Genomic DNA, 6000 nt, shown 5'->3' with positions numbered 1-6000 from the left:
ACTTGAAGACTAGACTAGGTGTCGGACACGGCTTTTCATTTGCTTTCCGTAGTTGGCTCGCCCTTTTTTAATCAAAGTTTGCTTCTGGCGTCCATCGCTGATTTGGTTCCGTCGCGTTTTCTCGCTATTTCCGGCTCTAGTTGGCATGTGTTCTCTCTCGCACACCTCGCGAGGGGGCTAGGCAGGTGCCCTCGTGAGCTTTCTTCCTTCTCTCTGCCTTCCGCCTGCTTTCTCACGTCTGCCTTCTCGCGAGGCGCCCTCGTTCGAGCCCACAATTTGGTGCATCTCTCTTAATTCGTGCCCCTCTAGTACCGCGATACGGAGCGCTGGGTCAAAGCTTGGGCGAACGATAAGTTTCCTAGCGAGCTTCCTAACGATTCTTTTGCAGTTCCTGAGCGACCACTGAGTCAAGACAAGCACGAGGAAACAAGTGCCTCGTGAAGGGGAGGTTGCCCCAGACACGCCAAGCTAAGTTATCTCTGCACAGAATAACGACACAACGCGAGAGCAACAAACATATCATAATAGTTAAGGAGTCATGGTTCGATACACGCCCCTCCGGGCCCATGCTTGTTTCGTTTTGATGCAGGAAGGGAAAAAGGAACAAAACAAAAGTGGCACTCGCCCCTACAACAGTCCGTGGGGGCAGGCCCTTGGCGACGTCCCGGGCCTAGTCGGACCTCTCCTCGCGCTTCATGGATGCGTGCCGACGAAACGACCTGCTACCACCTTCGAGACGGGCACGGCGATGCGGCGGTTGGTCGTAGCCGCCACTGCTGGAGCTGTCGCCGAGGGAGGAGCCACCGTAGCCGGACGAGGCGCGGCCGGCGGGTTCACCCTCCTCCTCACCACGACCATCGCCAAGGCCGAGCACCTCCTCGCCGTCGTTCACCTCGGGGCAGCATCCAGCGCGGCGACCGTCTTCCCCGAACACCCTCACGTAGAGGGTCACGTCGCCGTCAAACTTGAAGTGGAGGGTGCACCACCTGCCGAGGGCGCGCGCGGGCGAACGTCTTCCAACCGCGGGCTAGAGCTATGTTGCCCGCGACGGAGACCTCGACCGTGACCCAAGAAGCCCGCCTGCAGCAACCGTCTGCCTGCAGCCAGAGCCCGCCCGGACCGGAGGCCGGAAGCTGATCGGCAAAGAAGCGAGGAAGCTGGAGCTAGCTGCCGGCCGGATCCTCTGACCAGTCAATAAACTCCGGCAGCACCTCTGACGCGTGGAACCGCGGCCGGGGAGGCCGGGCGACCACTGCGCGTCTCCTCTCATCAGCGGGGCTACCGCGACCAGAGCGACTCCTGCCACACGCAGCGGCGCCACCCCGGGAGCCGAGGGCCACGGCTGGAGTCGCGGCGTGCTTGCAGGGACGGCCACGTCCACGCTTGGGCGCCGGGGAGCTGGGCCCCTCCCGAGGGGCCTTGCCCTTCTCTGCGGCGGAGAACTTCTTTGGCGGCGCCATTGCTGCTAGCAGAGGAGCAAGGAGGGAGAAGCAGGCGAATTGCGGAGAAGTGGGCGAAGGGGGCTCTGCCCCCTCCCCATTTATAGCGGAAGAAGGCCAACAGGCGCCTCCCACGATCACAGGTAATGATGGTTTTCCTTGCATGTCGCAGGGACTTGTCAAGTTGAGCAGTTGCCGAGGCAGCGTGGGGAAGCGGAGACGCCCACGTCCAATCAACCGCCATGCGTTGACCAAGGCCGCAGGCTTTTGGGGCCCGCGGCGCTCCGTGCTTGACCTTTGGCTTCACCGCGAAGCCAAGCCCGAGCGTGCTATGGGCCCGGGGGCTACTGTCGGCGTTCTGGGAACGAGGGTCCCCAGACTTGCCTTCCTGCGGCCCAAGGCATGGCTGTGCTAGCAGGCCTGTACGGCCCATCTTAATCAACAAGGCATCCAAGACCCTCGCGAGGGGCCAAGCCTCGCGAGGCAGACGACACAAGACCTCCTCGGGAGCGACCTCACCAGGCTGCCTCGCGAGAAGCAGAGATATCAAGGCAGGGCGAACCTCGCGAGGCTCTCATGACGTGAGCCATGACGATCAAGACCAGGCGGGCGTCAGGCGGGCGCGAGCACGCGCAGTGTCCTTTTTGCCTCTTTGGTGCTAAGGAGGCAAGCGCAGGCGCAGAGTACCGAGGCATCAGGCAAAGGTTTCCATATCGGTGCAACGAGACCAAGACCAACGGGACGACAGGATGGAGGTCACCATGGAGCCCAAGACGGCGTCACCACCAGAGCCTTTTTGCAGGCGAAGGCCACTTTTGTCAGGATAAGCTGTACTAGCTGTCCCTTTCAAATTGGCCGTTGTTGGCTCCCTTCCAGCTCAATATTTGGGAAGAGGACCAGGGCCTATATAAGTAGAACTAGCCACCACATAGGGGCATCTGATCAAGAGCCAATCCTAAGCCACACACCGAGCACAAGAACACCCCAACCTCAGGAGGCTGTTCTTCCCCTTGTACTGTTCATCATCAGCCCAAGAGGCAATCCACCACCATACTGGAGCAGGGTATTACACCACAACGGTGGCCCGAACCAGTATAAATCTTGTGTCTTTGTGTTGCGAGTTCGTCGAGTTCGTCCGCGAGATCTTAGCGGGCTAGGGCGTAGATCAGTAGGGAGGAAATCTCCGCGCGCACCCAGTGTTCGAACCTTAAGGGTTTTGCCGGAACCCGAGATCCGACATTGAGGTACTTTCTTTTGTAATTCTAGTAAATCCAAAACACGTCTGAAATTCATGAACCTTGGCATGCTATCGTGGAATGGCATCAACATGCTGGGGTAAAAAATATTGTACCATTTGGGGCAGGTTGTGGTATAAGCTTCTCACAAGAAAGCCTCATGGTTCCGTTAGGGAAACGTGTCATCTTTGTGGACAAAACGATATTCGTCGCCTCTTCTTCATTTCAATTTTTTTCTTGGTGTCAACATAGAACAACAGAAGTGTTGTGTTAATATTTGGATTTTTTCGGGGATCGTTTGGACATTTTTATACGTTAATTGAGTTTTCTAGGCATTCATGTGCATAATTCAAAATTGAACTACATGCACGTGCTCCGTCCATAAAAACGGGTAGCAAAATCAAATGTTTGTTCTTGGTTGCAAGATTAGGTAACATGCAAGAAATGAGAACGAAATTGAAACATCTTGACACTGTCGCTCGGCCACTAACAATGAGATACATGGTTTTAAAATTCTAGTAAATCGAAAACTCGTCTGAAATTCATCAAACTTAACATGATATGATGGAACGGCAGCGACATGCCATGGTAAAAATATCGTCTCATTTGGGGCAGGTGTGGGTATAAGCTTCTCGCAAACTAGAGTTTCTCTCACAACAAGCCTGGTGGTTTCGATAGGGTACGTGCCACCTTGGGGGACGAAACGATAACTGTTGCCTCTTATTGCTTTCAAAAAATTTCTCATGTCAACATAGAACAACAAGAGTGTCGTGTTAAATTTTGGATTTTTTGGGGATCGTTTTGACATTTTTATACGTTAATTGAGTTTTCTAGGCATTTATGCGCATAATTCAAAATTGAACTACATGCACGTGCTCCGTCCATAAAAACGGGTTGAAAAATCAAATGTTTGTCCTTGGTTGCATGCTTAGGTCCCATGCAAGAAATGGGAACGAATGTCAAACACCCTGCCACGGTCACTCGGCCGCAAACATTGAGATACCTGGTTTTTAAATTCTAGTAAATCCAAAGCTCGTCTGAAATTCATGAAATTTGGCATGCTATCATGGAGTGGCATCAACATGCCGTGGTAAATTTTTTGTCCCATTTGGGGCAGGTTTGGGGATATGATTCTCACAAACCAGAGCTTCTCACAAAAAGCGTGATGGTTTCGGTAGGGATCGTCCCACCTTTGGGGACGAAACGATATCCATTGCTTCTTATTGCTTTCAAAAAAAATCTCGTGTCAACATAGAACAACAGGAGTTTTGTGTCAATTTTTGGGATTTTCGGGGTTCGTTTGGACATTTTTATGCATTAATTGAGTTTTCAATGCATTTATGTGCATAATTCAAATTTGAACTATGCTACCTCTTGAGCATGCGTTGGTTTTCCCTTGAACAGGAAAGGGTGATGTAGCAAAGTAGCGTAAGTATTTCCTTCAGTTTTTGAGAACCAAGATATCAATCAAGTAGGAGACTACACGCAAATAGCCTAGTACCTGCACAAACAATCAAGAACCTTGCAACCAACGCGATAAAGGGGTTGTCAATCCCTTCACGGCCACTTGCAAAAGTGAGATCTGATAAAGGTAATAAGATAAATATTTTTGGTATTTTTGTTGTATAGATTGGAAAATAAAGATTGCAAAATAAACGGCGACAGAAATAGCTAGTTGACGGGAAACTAATATGATGTAAAGTAGACCCGGGGGCCATAGGTTTCACTAGTGGCTTCTCTCGAGATAGCATATATTACGGTGGGTGAACAAATTACTGCTAAGCAATTGATAGACAAGCGCATAGTTATGAGAATATCTAGGCATGATCATGAACATAGGCATCACATCCGTGTCAAGTAGACCGAAACGATTCTGCATCTACTACTATCACTCCACACATCGACCGCTATCGAGCATGCATCTAGAGTATTAAGTTCATAAGAACAGAGTAACACATTAGGCAAGATGACATGATGTAGAGGGATAAACTCAAGCAATATGATACAAAACCCATCTTTTAATCCTCGATGGCAACAATACAATACGTGTCGATTCCATTTCTGTCACTGGGATCGAGCACCGCAAGATTGAACCCAAAGCTAAGCACTTCATAGATAATTTGAAGAGACTTGCAAAGATACCTAATCATGCATATAAGAATTCAGAGAAGAATACAATATTGTTCATAGATAATCTTGATCATAAACCCACAATTCATCGGATCTCGGAAAACACATCGCAAAAGAATTACATCGAATAGATCTCCAAGAAGATCGAGGAGAACTTTGTATTGAGATCCAAAGAGAGAGAAGAAGCCATCTAGCTAATAACTATGGACCCGAAGGTCTATGGTAAACTACTCACACATCATCAGAGAGGCTATGGTGTTGATGTAGAAGCCCTCCGTGATTGATTCCCCCTCTGGTGGAGCGCCGAAAAAGGCCCCAAGATGGGATCTCACGGATACAAAAGGTTGCGGCGGTGGAAAAAGTGTTTTGTGGCTCCCTGGATGTTTTCAGGGTATAAGAGTATATATAGGCGAAAGAAGTAGGTCGGTGGAGCTGCGAGGGGCCCATGAGGGTGGGGGGGGGGGGCGCCCACCCCCCTGGGGCGCGCCCTCCTGCCTCGTGGCTTCCTTGCTGCTTCCTTGACGTCCACTCCAAGTCTCCTCGATTGCGTTTGTTCCAAAAAGATCCTCGCGAAGGTTTCGTTCCGTTTGGATTCCGTTTGATATTCCTTTTCTACGAAACACTGAAATAGGCAAAAAAACAACAATTTGCACTGGGCCTTCAGTTAATAGGTTCGTCCCAAAAATAATATAAAATAGCATATTAAATCCCATTAAACATCCAAAACAGATAATATAATAGCATGGAACAATAAAAAATTATAGATACGTTGGAGTCCTCGAGTAGGTAAATGATAAAACAGATTTTTTGATGTGGAATACTACCTAACATAATTTTCATTGTAATTCTCTTTATTCTGGCATGATTGTCTAGATCCAAAAGATTCTAGACAAAGTTTAATATTGACATAAAAATAGTAATACTTCAAGCATGCTAACCAAGCAATTATGTCTTATCAAAATAACATAGCCAAAGAAAGCTTATCATATAGTTTGGCCATGCTTCATTTTCATCATACAAAATGCGCCCATCATGCACAACCGCAATGACAAGCCAAGCAATTGTTTCATACTTAGCCTTTTCAAACTCTTTCAACTTTTATGCAATATGTGAGCGCAAGCCATGGACATAGCACTATGGGTGGAATAGCATATGATGATGGGGGTTATGTGAGAAGACAAAAAAAGAGAAAGTCT

Source organism: Triticum aestivum, chromosome 1D (assembly GCF_018294505.1).
Source record: "Triticum aestivum cultivar Chinese Spring chromosome 1D, IWGSC CS RefSeq v2.1, whole genome shotgun sequence".
NCBI lineage: Eukaryota > Viridiplantae > Streptophyta > Magnoliopsida > Poales > Poaceae > Triticum > Triticum aestivum.
This window is presented reverse-complemented; position numbering follows the sequence as displayed.